This window comes from Lissotriton helveticus, chromosome 2_1, assembly GCF_964261635.1.
Source record: "Lissotriton helveticus chromosome 2_1, aLisHel1.1, whole genome shotgun sequence".
Taxonomy (NCBI): domain Eukaryota; kingdom Metazoa; phylum Chordata; class Amphibia; order Caudata; family Salamandridae; genus Lissotriton; species Lissotriton helveticus.
Genome location: NC_136059.1, coordinates 677,639,081 through 677,654,557, shown reverse-complemented (window position 1 = coordinate 677,654,557; position 15,477 = coordinate 677,639,081).

The window sequence follows — 15,477 nt, the reverse complement described above, 5'->3', positions numbered from 1 at the left end:
AGCAAAGGAAGGAAAGAAGGGGAAGGGGAGTGAAGCAGAGGGACTGGGAAAAGGTGAGTGCGGGAGGAGAGTGAGGGGAAGGGTAGTTAAGGATGGGTAATGAGGATGAGTGAGGGTACCGGAGTAAGGGAACAGGGGTGAGGGAGGGTGAGAGAAGGGCAGTGAGGTTGAGGAAAGAGGGGTGATAGAGGGTAGGTAAAGGTGAGTGAGCGTGAGACAAGGGGAGTATAATATATATTTCACAATACAAAATACAAAATAACTTGTACAACATGTTATATGGTTTATTTTTGCTGTTCTCGGAATATATTGAATTTCACTAAAAACAGTGAGTTCAATACTACTCATCATATGACAGCGGGCAAAAAAAAAACACAATCAAAAAGATTGTGTTTGAAAAACCCATACAACGTTTCAATAAATAATGTACACTTAGAAAAAACATATCTTAACTCTTTTTTGATCCACATACTTTTCCACGAGGCCAAATAGTATATGGAAAGTCCTTTTCTTTGGAAATTACTCAATAGTACTCTTAAACTTCCATTTACCCGACTTTCTGAAAGAAAAGCTCCAACATCTTTTTCATCATGTAACAATAGTTATATTTCCACCTCTGGCTCACTCATGATCAACATTTCCTATAATACTGATATCACTTACTATGTGATACACTTACACTACCTCTATGACAACTACAAGTTTTTTTATTATCTTGATCATTCTCACTCACAAAGTAATTTTGAACAGCAGACTAAGTTTTATTAACGGCTCCAATCTTCATAGGCCAATTACCATCCTAAAATTTCGGTTGTAAAACACTAGGTAAGAATTCTGTAAGTCAAAAGTCAAACGTTGTTTGAAAGTCAATCAATCAATCAATCAATCATGCCATTTGTATAGCGCACTACTCACCCGGGAGGGTCTCAAGGCGCTTGGGGGGAGGGGTATGCTACTGCTCGAACAGCCAGGTCTTGAGTTGTGTCCTGGGTCAGCCGAAGGTGGATGGGGAGGGAGTTCCAAGTCTTGGCAGCCAGGTAAGAGAAGGATCTTCCTCCGGCGGTGGCTCTTCGGATGCGTGGTACGGCTGCGAGGGCGAGGCTGGTGGACCGTAGCTGGCGGGTGGGCGTGTAGAAGGTCAGGCGGTCGTTGAGGTACTTGGGGCCCAGGTCGTGGAGAGACTTGTGTGCGTGGGTGAGGAGCCGGAATGTGATCCTCTTGTCGACGGGGAGCCAGTGCAGGTTCCTCAGGTGGCTGGAGATGTGGCTGCGTCGGGGGACATCCAGGATGAGTCGGGCGGAGGCGTTCTGGATGTGCTGGAGTCTTTTCTGTAGCTTGGCTGTGGTTCCGGCGTAGAGGCCGTTTCCATAGTCCAGTCGGCTGGTGACGAGTGCCTGGGTGACAGTCTTCCTGGTCTCCGTCGGGATCCAGCGGAAGATCTTGCGAAGCATACGCAGGGTGTTGAAGCACGATGAGGAGACGGCGTTGACTTGTCTGGTCATCGAGAGGGAGGGGTCCAGGATGAAGCCCAGGTTGCATGCGTGGTCGGTTGGCTTGGGTGCGGTGCCCAGGGCTGGGGGCCACCAGGAGTCGTCCCAGGCGGAGGGCGAAGATCCCAGGATGAGGACTTCCGTCTTGTCCGAGTTCAGTTTCAGGCGGCTGTCCTTCATCCACTCGGCGACGTCTTTCATCCCTTTGTGTAGGCAGGTTCTGGCGGTGTCGGGGTCTCTGGTGAGGGAGAGGATCAGCTGGGTGTCGTCGGCGTAAGAGATGATGTTGAGGTTGTGCTGGCGTGCGATGGCTGCGAGAGGTTTCATGTAGATGTTGAAGAGGGTGGGGCTGAGTGAAGATCCTTGTGGGACGCCGCAGATGACTTCGGTGGCCTCGGAGCGAAACGGGGGGAGGCGGACTCTTTGTGTTCTTCCGGCGAGGAACGAGATGATCCACTCCAGTGCCTTCTCTTGGATACCGATGTTGCTGAGGCGCTGGACTAGGGTGCGGTGGCAGACCGTGTCGAACGCAGCGGAGAGGTCCAGGAGGATGAGGGCCACTGTTTCCCCCTTGTCGAGCAGGGTCCGGATGTCGTCGGTGGCTGCGAAAGTCAATTGAGTATCATTACAATTAGACCAGCCTTTTTGACATTTTAAATAAGCTGTGTAATGTCCTGATGTTGTCGAAGGACCATCATGGAAAATAATTGCTGCAGTTACAAAGGTTCTTCCTGAAATTGATAATTGAGAAGCCACAACATTTTTAATTAAAGTTGTCAATTTAGTTCCATCAGGTCTACATCGTTGGAACATTAAAATTGCATACTCTCCTTATCTTTGTATAAATAATGTTGATAGCATTGCAGATTTACATTGAGTACAGACCATGTTTTGATTTGCATCTCGAACTAGATTATTAAAAGACACTGATTTGCAGTCAAGTAAAGTCAAATATATAAATCTTTCAGTGTCTATTGTAGTATTACTAAAAAAGGAACAATTGTCGCAGTTATGCTGCCATTTATAAGAAAGGCCAAAAAGATTTTCTACATCTATACCTTCATCTTGCAATACAACAAGCATATACATTAGAAATTCCTGACAATCTTGTTGAATATTATGTGAAAATTGATTAATACCAGAACATATGTCTAAAACATTTCGAATTTCAGAAACACTTTTATTTTTGTTCTATCACTGCTACATTTCTCAAACACAGAATTCAACAAACAACAAAATCTTTAATCCCGATTTTCAACAATCTGTTCTTGTAAAGTTTGGAGAAAAAAAACAACATTAACCACTACATTAGCATAGCAGTTTGCACCAGAACTGTTTTCAAACTGAAATCCAACAACATCTTTAACTGAATCCTTTTCCTTTCTGCTTACAATTACTGGTTCATCTACTTTTTTTCTTTTTGCTACAACTTCACTACAATTTTTCTCATTTCTTCTTTTTCGGCCTCCCACACGCTTTCAAATAGAGGATATTGAGGTAAATTTGGAGCATACTCTCTTCTTAACCTATTATATTCTTTTACACAATTTAGATCTGCACTAATCTTTGTCTCATCAAAATCAATCAAGTACAATCCAGATAAAGTTCTGACTCGAGATAAAGCAACATATGCCATACCCTCCTTGAACACAGAACTTCCAATATTCACCAAAGCACTATCTACACTTAAACCTTGAGATTTATGAATAGTCACCGCATATGCCAAAGAAACAGGAAACTGATTTGGCGGACATATAAATCTTTCACAAGCAAAAATCGAGCAGAACAACGACTGAATTGTTGTACTTCTTCAATTCCATCAAATTTAATTTTTAAAAATTCAATTCCATCGTTAATTCACAAAATCAACAACATGACCCATTGCTCCATTTACTAAACCTCTTTCCACATGTAAATTCCGTCGTAAAATTATATGACAATTTAAACATGCATATAGAGTATTTTCCAAACAAGCAGTTGTAGATATTGTCTTCTCTAAAGAATCCAATTTTGATTTAAACTTTTCTGACAAAATAATAGTTGCTCCTTCATGCTCTATTTTATCAATAGCTTCCAGTTTCACAATCTCATGATTTTCTAACTTTAACATTTTGTTGTTGAAGATTGAACATTCTTGCAGAGTTGGCATCAAGCATTTCACAGATTTGTTTTCAGCAATTTTCTTAAAAATGTTCTCCGGTAGAATATTTTCGTTTGGAAACAAATTTGAAATAAATCGTGCATGTAAAGCTTCTTTGCCATGCTCACTTACTTTTCCAATTCTTACATCTTGTAGAATATTTTTATAATCTTCATCCTTTGCCTGTCGTATATTTTGAAGCAGTTCGGCATATTTGAAATGTAACCATATTAACATTTCCAATGCTTCCTAGGCACTTCCTGGTATCTTCATGCGTAAGCATTTTAAACACTGGTTGTCCTTTCACTGGAGTTAGCTGCAGTAGATCTCAAAAAACAATGATGTGTTTGCGTCCAAATAACACATCATACTCTGTTTTAAGAATTTCTTGCATTCTTAAATGCACAAAAGCAAGCATTACATTTGATACCATGCTTACCTCATCAATCATAAGAAGTTTCATTTTCTTCAGGATTCTGGAAACTTCACAAAAAGCTTCTCCAGGTAGCTTGTGGTATTGTAATTTATTATCATGCTCTACTGGCAGCATCAATAAACGATGTAAAGTAATCCCTTTAATGTTATGTGCTGCCAACCCAGTTGGAGCGGTAACAACACAAGGCAGCGATGACTCAGTTCTTTTCTGCAGATAAGTTGCAATTGCTTTAATCAGAAAACGTTTTCCAATTCCTGCTTCTCCACTCACGTACAGTCGGACAGGCATAAATGACGTACATGAGCACTCTTTTTTCTCATGACATAAACCATGCTCAATCTGTTCTGTGACTTCCTCATATATTTGTTTCTGCTCAACATTTAGTTCTTTTTCCAAATCTTCTAAGTTAACTACATCCTCCTGAGCTTGTTCCATGGTTCTTTCCACTTCATCCATGGCAGTGGCAGCTTCATTTTGGATAATTGGTCTTCCTAGTGGATCCTGACTCAATGAAGCAGAACTCTGACTGTCTTGAGAACTGTCTCTAGCAATCTCTGCTGCAATTGTAGCTTCTTGCTGTATTTCCTCGTTCAACATTTGCAGATAATTTGAAAAAACAGGACATTCTATGGTATCCTTGGTTGCATTGAAAGAATCTTCATAACTGATAAAATCTCCAAGTAGTTCCTCTTCTGTACGCCCTGGCTTAAAGAGTTGCAAAAGAGCTAAATAGTAAAATTCCCTTTTGTCAGGAGATTCGCAACTCAATTTTCGATGATTAATCAAATGGCCTTTTCTTTGTTTCACCAGACATCCTTCACATCCAATTACACCATATACTCCTTTATTGATATCTTCTGTGATCCTCTTAAAAGTATAGCTTTGCAGAACTTCATAGAGACAAACGTTCTCAAGATGACTACTTCTATTTGGATAGTATGTATCCAACATGTTTGTCTTCAAAATATCTGTACTGTTTGGTTCCTTCTCCGCCAAATACTCAATTTCTTGTACAGATTTCAAAACTCGGTTTCGTGTTGCAGCAAGACCTAGACTCACCCAAATAATTGTTGTAGATTTGGCATATAGACTTGCTGATGATAACCGATCAGAACATTCATATGCTCCAATTTCTCGATGCGACAACATCTTCAGACTGTAACTGTACAATTTCTTACTTAGACTCTTTTCATGTGAAATTTCCTTCCACATTTCCTTCAGTTCCGTCTTTTCTGATTTTGTGACGTAAGACGTCACATATCGAGCCACAGCAATAGAGTTGTCAGCAACATATTGAATATCCATGTTAGCATTCCACATGGTGAAAATGACTGGGTTGTAGTCATTTATGTTTTTGGACTCTTCATTTCTTCTTAAGTTGTATGTATTTTTCGGTGATTTTCTTGTCACAGTATGTCGTAGAGAAGACATAAAATTGTCACTCTTCCTTTAGATATTACTGGTCGTGGAAATCCAAAACGACCTTTTGTGTAGAACTTGTCCTTGGATTTGAACTTTCAACGACAGTATTTTCCACAACGATGGGTTTGAAAGCATAAAACTTGATGCCTTAAATTGTTTTCTTCTGTACTTTTCGGAACAGCACATGTAGAATACTGTTCAATGAAACTCATCACTATGTCATCCGAATCTGTTCCAAATTTGGGTGCATCTTTGATCCATAGCAGCATATGTATGTGAGGAGCACCTCTTGCTTGATACTCCTTTCTTCAAAAGAAATCCAAAACCTCTCCAAGCGGAGGATTTTTGTTTGTTTGTGATAAAAGACATCATAGCTTCAAATCTATGATTGAAATACCTGCAAACATTCACTGGATCCAAAGAGCACAGTTCTCCAGGTGTCTTGCATTCTATATTTTCAATGTTTGCATTTGCCTCTCGTAGAAATTGAAGTAAGTCTTCCCCAGCATACTCATCACAGCTAAGAGTGAGGAACCATGTAGGAGTTCCTACGTTTCTTAGCATACATTTCAATTCCCCATGACGACGGTACCAATACTCGTTAGTACCACTCTGACATGCCATGAGATTAATTAGGTGAGATTCCAAAATACTGCCTTGCAGTTTGACTTTATCTATAAAGTCCCTTGCCGAAACATTTTGCAGATGTACTCCATTTTTCAGTATATGGTTCACTGCATAAGAAAGTACAGACAAGTCACTCTCAAACCGTAGATGAAACAAATATGGAATGCATGGACGAAACCTTGGATCTTCTGCATATAATCTTAAAGTCCGGTATTCAGATACAGGAATTTGAACAGGTTGGTCGTCATATCGTCCACCTTGACCTGTTGGAAATAACTGAGGAAAACAACGAGCTTCCATACTTTCTTCCCATACACTAATGGGACTTCCTTTTGCTTCTTTCATTTGAAACAAGTCAATAGCATTCCCCATTACGTCTGTGGAATGCAAAGGATGAACACTATAATGTTCATACATTTCTTCAGTTCTAGAGACATCAACTTTTTCAATTTGCCCAGCTGAGAAATCACTGTCCTCTTCTACAGTTGTTTCCTCTTCTCCAACATATACATTTTTGTAGTAGTGATTGTTTTTTACCAAATACAATGTTGCCTTTTTGACTTTCCTAACATCCACTAATTCTTGCCAGATTTTCTTACTCTTTGTTGGAACACCATTAACTAGAATAACCAGAGGTTCCTCTTCCACTTTTTCTACACCAATTGTATCAATATTATTCTTAAAATCTAGAGGCAAATAAACAACGCTTCCCTTTAATCCTCTCTGTAAATCTGAAGGAGGCAAATTCCCTGTCTTAGGCTCCATGCGAACAATAGCCTGAAAAGGATGCACACATTGAATCAGAATAGACTCATAGGTATTTAAATCCATCAATTCAGAAGGAATATCTACCAACTCAAGATTATTATGAACAGCTCTAGCAGGCATTCTGTTTTCATTTAATTTATTATAACAATATTTACAAATACGTTGATCAGAACCCAAATCAAAACAATTTTCTACCAACAAATAAGTTGCAAAATCTTTCCACTCATTATTATTTTCCATTTCACTTTTTACATATAAATCAACTAATCTAGTCTGCTTCTTATAATGAGTTCGTCGACAACACACACAATCAAAATTAGGCCTTTCACTTGAATTGACCTTAAACTTTGTAATTTAATGGTCACATTTTTCTGTACTTGAAATCTGTACATTCTCTTCCACATTACCTTCTATTACTGTATCAGTTTCTTCACTGTCCTCTTTTTCACCAAAATAACAAAACTCACTTTCTTCACCAATGTTCTTCACATCTAATTCCGATCCATGCAAAAGAGCACTGTCTAACTGTTTTAGCTTAAGTGCTGGACTTTATGCATAATACCACCTTCTCACTAATTTCCTCACTTTATTATGATGCACTGCTAACATCCTGAAATGGTGAAAAACACTCTGACATACTTTTCTTGAAAGACAATCCAGTGAATGCCCATGCAAACCTGTTTTTTCTCTCACTCTGCAAGGATCTAACTCTTGCAACATCTTCATCTTTTGTTTTAGACTTTTCTTAGTATATGTCTGTAAGAAATTGAGAAACAAATCAATTGAATCCTGTCGCACACTACACTACACTACTGGAGCCTTAGGACATCTCCTAAAACTTCATCAGCTAACACCTCTTCTGCATTTCTAGGCACAATGTTTTCTTTTTCAACCGGACAACCGTCCTTCACCTCATATGCTCGACCACTGGTGTCAACTGCATGCACTAAATCCTTATCCTGAAAGTAACTCTCTTCATTAAAAAATGGCTCACAACTTGAACTATGCCTCCATTCTCCAGAAAAACATCACAAAAATTAGTCCGATTAATTACTCTTGTCCACTTACATTTTGAATTCAAAACATTGATTACCTTATCTAGTGTACGAATTCTATTGATTACTAAACTGTATATTTTGTTTTCACTTCAAAAGCCTGATCCACAATCTTCACTATACTTTTCTTTTTTTTGTAAAAAGCTGTTTTCTTTTTTATAATTTTTAAACAAATATAATAAATTTAAAACAATTCTGTTATAAATTATTCATCTACGAATGTCAATAAATTGATTTCTTCGACTATTACTAAAGACAATATCATCTCCTTCTACAGGTCTAACATTTTTTGGGGGGCTTTGCTTTTTCTTTGTATTTACAGATGATTTTTTTTTCTTTGAAACAATATCCAGATGTTTTTACATTGCGTTAATTTCCTAAAAAACTCCTTTGTTTGCTTACCAGGAGCATTCTTTTTTTCACTGAAGATTGAGTTTTGGATGAATCTTCTAATTGTGTTTTCTTGGACAATAAAGAATGTTTATAACTTTTTCTTCTTCTTTCCTTCGTCTGCATATTCTTTTATCTTTCTATAGATGATTACAATCTGTGGTAAAGAAAAAATAACATAATATAGACCACTACTAACATACTACATAGAAATGACAATAAGTAAACGATATAAACACTAGTTTACAACACAACTAAGTTTATAGCACAGCAACTGTGTCACAGCAACAGTGCAGTACAGTTTCATTATTAATCTCACTCTCTGCCTGCACCATCTCACTCTTTGCTTGTGTCATCTCACTCTCTGCCTGCACCATCTCTCTCTTTGTGTGTGTCATCTCTCTCTTTGTGTGTGTCATCTCTCTCTCTGCCTGTGCCTTCTCTCTTAGCGTGTGTCATCTCACTCTCTGCCTGCGCCATCTCTCTCCTTGCGTGTGTCATCTCACTCTCTGCCTCCGCTATCTCTCTCTTTCCGTGTGCCATCTCACTCTCTCCCTGCGCCATCTCTCTCTTTGCATGTGTCATCTCGCTCTGTTTCTGCCCCATCTCTCTCTTTGTGTGTGTCATCTCTCTGTTTACGTGTGTCATCTCAATCTCTGCCTGTGTCATCTCTCTCTTTGTGTGTTTCATCTCTCCCTTTGTGTGTGTCATCTCTCTCTTTGTGTGTGGCATCTCTCTCCTTGTGTGTGTCATCTCACTCAGTCCCTGCACCATCTCTCTCTTTGTGTGTGTCATTTCTCTCTTTGCGTGTGTCATCTCACTCTGTGCCTGCCCCATCTCTCTCTTTGCGTGTGTCATCTCTCTCTTTGTGTGTGTCATCTCTCTCTTTGCGTGTGTCATCTCACTCTGTGCATGCCCCATCTCTCTCTTTGTGTGTGTCATCTCTCTCTATGTATGTGTCATCTCTCTCTTTGCGTGTGTCATCACACTCTCTGTCTGCGCTATCTCTCTCTTTCCGTGTGCCATCTCACTCTCTGCCTGCACCATCTCTCTCTTTGCATGTGTCATCTCGCTCTCTGTCTGCACGATCGCTCTCTTTGTGTGTGTCATCTCTCTCTTTGTGTGTGTCATCTCTCTCCTTGTGTGTGTCATCTCACTCAGTCCCTGCACCATTTCTCTCTTTCTGTGTGTCATTTCTCTCTTTGCATGTGTCATCTCACTCTGTGCCTGCCCCATCTCTCTCTTTGTGTGTGTCATCTGTCTCTTTGTGTGTGTCATCTCTCTCTTTGCGTGTGTCATCTCACTCTGTGCATGCCCCATCTCTCTCTCTTTGTGTTTGTCATCTCTCTCTTTGTGTGTGTCATCTCTCTCTTTGCGTGTGTCATCACACTCTCTGCCTGCGCTATCTCTCTCTTTCCGTGTGCCATCTCACTCTCTGCCTGCACCATCTCTCTCTTTGCATGTGTCATCTCGCTCTGTTTCTGCCCCATTTCTCTCTTTGTGTGTGTCATTTCTCTCTTTGCTTGTCATCTCACTCTGTGCCTGCCCCATCTCTCTCTTTGTGTGTGTCATCTCTCTCTTTGTGTGTGTCATCTCTTTGCGTGTGTCATCTCACTCTGTGCCTGCACCATCTCTCTCTTTCTGTGTGTCATCTCTCTCTTTGTGTCATCTCTCTCCTTGCGTCTGTCATCTCACTCTCTACCTGCGCTATCTCTCTCTTTCCGTGTGCCATCTCACTCTCTGCCTGCGCCATCTCTCTCTTTGCGTGTGTCATCTCGCTCTGTTTCTGCCCCATCTGTCTCTTTGTGTGTGTCATCTCTCTGTTTGCATGTGTCTTCTCAAACTCTGTCTGCATGATCTCTCTCTTTGTGTCTGTCATCTCTCTCTTTGTGTGTGTCATATCTCTCTTTGTGTGTGTCCTCTCTCTCCTTGTGTGTGTCATCTCACTCAGTCCCTGCACCATCTCTCTCTTTGTGTGTGTCATTTCTCTCTTTGTGTGTATCATCTCACTCTGTGCCTGCCCCATCTCTCTCTTTGTGTTTGTCATCTCTCTCTTTGCGTGTGTCATCACACTCTCTGCCTGCGCTATCTCTCTCTTTCTGTGTACAATCTCACTCTCTGCCTGCACCATCTCTCTCTTTGCGTGTGTCATCTTGCTCTGTTTCTGCCCCATCTCTCTCTTTGTGTGTGTCATCCCACTCAGTCCCTGCACCATCTCTCTCTTTGTGTGTGGCATTTCTCTCTTTGCATGTGTCATCTCACTCTGTGCCTGCCCCATCTCTCTCTTTGTGGGTGTCATCTCTCTGTTTGCATGTGTCATCTCAATCTCTGTCTGCACGATCTCTCTCTTTGTGTCTGTCATCTCTCTCTTTCTGTGTGTCATCTCTCTCTTTGTGTGTGTCATCTCTCTCCTTGTGCGTGTCATCTCACTCATTCCCTAAACCATATCTCTCTTTGCGTGTATCATCTCACTCTGTGCCTGCCCCATCTCTCTCTTTGTGTTTGTCATCTCTCTCTTTGCGTGTGTCATCACACTCTCTGCCTGCGATATCTCTCTCTTTCCGTGTGCAATCTCACTCTCTGCCTGCACCATCTCTCTCTTTGCGTGTGTCATCTTGCTCTGTTTCTGCCCCATCTCTCTCTTTGTGTGTGTCATCCCACTCAGTCCCTGCACCATCTCTCTCTTTGTGTGTGTCATTTCTCTCTTTGCATGTGTCATCTCACTCTGTGCCTGCCCCATCTCTCTCTTTGTGTGTGTCATCTCTCTCTTTGTGTGTGTCATCTCTTTCTTTGGTGTGTCATCTCACTCTGTGCCTGGCCATCTCTCTCTTTGTGTGTGTCATCTCTCTCTTTGTGTGTGTCATCTCTCTCCTTGCGTGTGTCATCTCACTCTCTACCTGCGCTATCTCTCTCTTTCTGTGTGCCATCTCACTCTCTGCCTGCGCCATCTCTCTCTGTGCGTGAGTCATCTTGCTCTGTTTCTGCCCCATCTCTCTCTTTGTGGGTGTCATCTCTCTGTTTGCATGTGTCATCTCAATCTCTGTCTGCACGATCTCTCTCTTTGTGTCTGTCATCTCTCTCTTTCTGTGTGTCATCTCTCTCTTTGTGTGTGTCATCTCTCTCCTTGTGTGTGTCATCTCACTCATTCTCTAAACCATTTCTCTCTTTGTGTGTGTCATTTCTCTCTTTGCGTGTGTCATCTCACTGTGTGCCTGCATCATCTCTCTCTTGCTGTGTGTCATCTCTCTCTTTGTGTGTGACATCTCACTCTCTGCCTGTGTCATCTCACTCTCTGCCTGCGCTTTCTCTCTCTTTCCCTGTGCCATCTCACTCTCTGCCTGCGCCATCTCTCTCTTTGCGTGTGTCATCTCGCTCTGTTTCTGCCCCATCTCTCTCTTTGTGGGTGTCATCTCTCTGTTTGCATGTGTCATCTCAATCTCTGTCTGCATGATCTCTCTCTTTGTGTCTGTCATCTCTCTCTTTCTGTGTGTCATCTCTCTCTTTGTGTGTGCCATCTCTCTCCTTGTGCGTGTCATCTCACTCATTCTCTAAACCATTTCTCTCTTTGTGTGTGTCATTTCTCTCTTTGCGTGTGTCATCTCACTGTGTGCCTGCATCATCTCTCTCTTGCTGTGTGTCATCTCTCTCTTTGTGTGTGACATCTCACTCTCTGCCTGTGTCATCTCACTCTCTGCCTGCGCTTTCTCTCTCTTTCCCTGTGCCATCTCACTCTCTGCCTGCGCCATCTCTCTCTTTGTGTATGTCATCTCTCTGTTTGCTTGTGTCATCTCAATCTCTGTCTGCACGATCTCTCTCTTTGTGTCTGTCATCTCTCTCTTTGTGTGTGTCATCTCTCTCTTTGTGTGTGTCATCTCTCTCCTTGCGTGTGTCATCTCACTCAGTCCCTGCACCATCTCTCTCTTTGTGTGTGTCATTTCTCTCTTTGCGTGTGTCATCTCGCTCTGTTTCTGCCCCATCTCCCTCTTTGTGTGTGTCATCTCTCTGTTTGCGTGTGTCATTTCAATCTCTGTCTGCATGATCTATCTCTTTGTGTCTGTCATCTCTCTCTTTGTGTGTGCCATCTCTCTCTTTGTGTGTGTCATCTCTCTCTTTGTGTGTGTCATCTCTCTGTTTGCGTGTGTCATCTCAATCTCTGTCTGCACGATCTCTCTCTTTGTGTCTGTCATCTCTCTCTTTGTGTGTGTCATCCCTCTCTTTGTGTGTGTCATCTCTCTCCTTTTGTGTGTCATCTCACTCAGTCCCTGCACCATCTCTCTCTTTGTGTGTGTCATTTCTCTCTTTGCGTGTACCATCTCACTCTCTGCCTGTGTCATCTCACTCTCTGCCTGTGTCATCTATCTCCAATCCAGCATTGAATCAAACCATGGGAAACAATTAAAAAAAAAGAGTACCCTATAAGCAAAGAGATGCAAACTGTGAGGAGACACGACACAGGTGACATTATAGAAAAAAGGTGCAAATATAATTCCTTATTTCACACAGACACTCAGTGTGATCCTTGTCAAAAAAGTTAAAGCCATACATTTTACCCAAAAACATTTAGCGTAGTAAATCGTTTTAGACACAGAACACAGCCCATTTAAGTGACCACTACATTACAAGGCAGAAACCTGACTCATTTCCAAAATACATTTCCAATATGCACCATTCATTTTTTTGGCAGCATTACATAGAAACATGAGACACAATGCAAAATGAAACAGTACCCTATAAACTAAGAGATGCAAACTGTGGGGAGACACAGGTGACATTATAGAAAAAGGTGAAAATATAATTCCTTAATTGACACAGACACTCAGTGTGATCCTTGTCAAAAATGTTAAAGCAATACATTTTCCCCAAAAACATCTACCATAGTAAATTGTTTTAGACACAGAGCACAGCCCATTTAAATGACCACTACATTACAAGGCAGAAACCGGACTCATTTCCAAAATACTTTTCCAATATGCACCATTCATTTTTTTAGCTGCCTTACATAGAAACATGAGACACAATGCAAAATGAAATAGTACCCTATAAGCTAAGAGATGCAAACTGTGAGGAGACACAGGTGACATTATAGAATTCCTTAATTGACACAGACACTCAGTGTGATCCTTGTCAAAAATGTTAAAGCAATACATTTTACCAAAAAACATTTACCATAGTAAATTGTTTTAGACACAGAGCACAGCCCATTTAAATGACCACTACATTACAAGGCAGAAACCTGACTCATTTCCAAAATACTTTTCCAATATGCACCATTCATTTTTTTGGCAGCATTACATAGAAACATGAGACACAATGCAAAAAGAAACAGTACCCTATAAGCTAAGAGATGCAAACTGTGAGGAGACACAGGTGACATTATAGAAAAAGATGAAAATATAATTCCCTAATTGACACAGACACTCAGTGTGATCCTTGTCAAAAAAGTTAAAGCCATACATTTTACCCAAAAACATTTAGCATAGTAAATCGTTTTAGACACAGAGCACAGCCCATTTAAATGACCACTACATTACGAGGCAGAAACCTGACTCATTTCCAAAATACATTTCCAATATGCACCATTAAAGTTTTTTACCAGCATTACAAAAAAACATGACACACAATGCAAAATAAAGAAGCCCAATATGCTTTTTAATCTTCCCCATAGTGCATACAGCACTCTATCTATATTAAATGAATCATTACTCATCTTTAAAAATGCTTTGAAGATTTAGAACAGTGTCAGTCACACACACCAGATTTTCTTAAGCAGAATCTCTGAAATGCACCTCAGACACTGCAACCAACCACAAATGGCCCTGATTCCCTGTAATTCTTCACACATATCCCTGGACTTAACCAATCAAAATTCTTCCCACACTTTTTCAAAACCAAACTAACATTTTAATTACTTCTACATTTCAACACTTTCAAACTCATATAATATTCACCCATCCCCCCAGTGCTCATTCAGCCTGTTACCATGGTAACTCCCACCTAACTGAGCAGACAGGTGAAAAGTTCATGATACTATGTTGCAAATGAACCCATAAAGGGTGTTTGACTTCTCAATATAGCAGCTAATCCTGTGCAATGTTACTTTCAATTACTTTTTCTCAACCATTAGAATTACTTCTTTCAAAAAACAGAAGCATGCACCCCAATTTTCAGTGGAGAATGTTAAGAAACCGCCAATCATTTCTTGTTTTTCAAGTGCACTAAATCTCAACCACTTTTTTTTCATAACTCCTACTTTCAAACTGCCATTTCATTTCCACAACTCATCTGAATACAACCACATCTACCTTCAAGATGCCTAAAGTCTGGATTGTGGGTCATAGCTTTGTTCACTGGAGTGAAAAGTATGCAGCAAACAGAGGTATTCCCAACCTTGATTTACCAAATGTGGATATTATGTGGATTGGCCAGAGAGGATTGAGATGTCACCAATTGATACCATTGGTAAAATCCTTTATGCATCTACCACACCCTGACCTCATAATTGTGCACTGTGGTGGCAATGACCTGGGCACTTTGACTGGGGTAGGTCTGGAAATGCTTTTAAAGGACACCTTTGGGCAATTGATGTCACTTTTTCCAAAAACTGCCTTCGTATATTCTAATATATGCCAAAGACAAAAATAGAACTAGTCCAACCAATTTTGTTCACAGATTGAGAAAGCAAGGAAACATGTGAATAAATATGTTTCTGCTTTCCTCAGAGACTATGGTATGGGTTCTAAATACCACAACACCTTGTGTTACAACATGCAAGGCCTCTATAGGAGAGATGGTGTACATTTTACAGATGAGGGGAATAGAGTCTTCCTCTTGAATTTTAGACTCTGCATCGGTACCTACTTGTAGGTACAAAAAACACCCACATAGCACAACAGCTCTTTTCAGAGCTACCCTACCTCTAAGCACTCTAAATTCTTTTTTTACTCGAATTTTTTTCACTGTTTTCCCCGTGGTGCGCTCAGGGTAAACGCCCATGTAAGCACACCCTGAGCTTACTCCGCGAAATTTACAAAAAAATAATATATTTTTTTTGCCCTTCGTGATCCTTCTAGGCCCACCTGCGAAAACCTAGGGGGTCAGGGGGTCTCTACCCTTCCCCCTTTCAACGTTTTCCCCTTTTATTTTTCACCT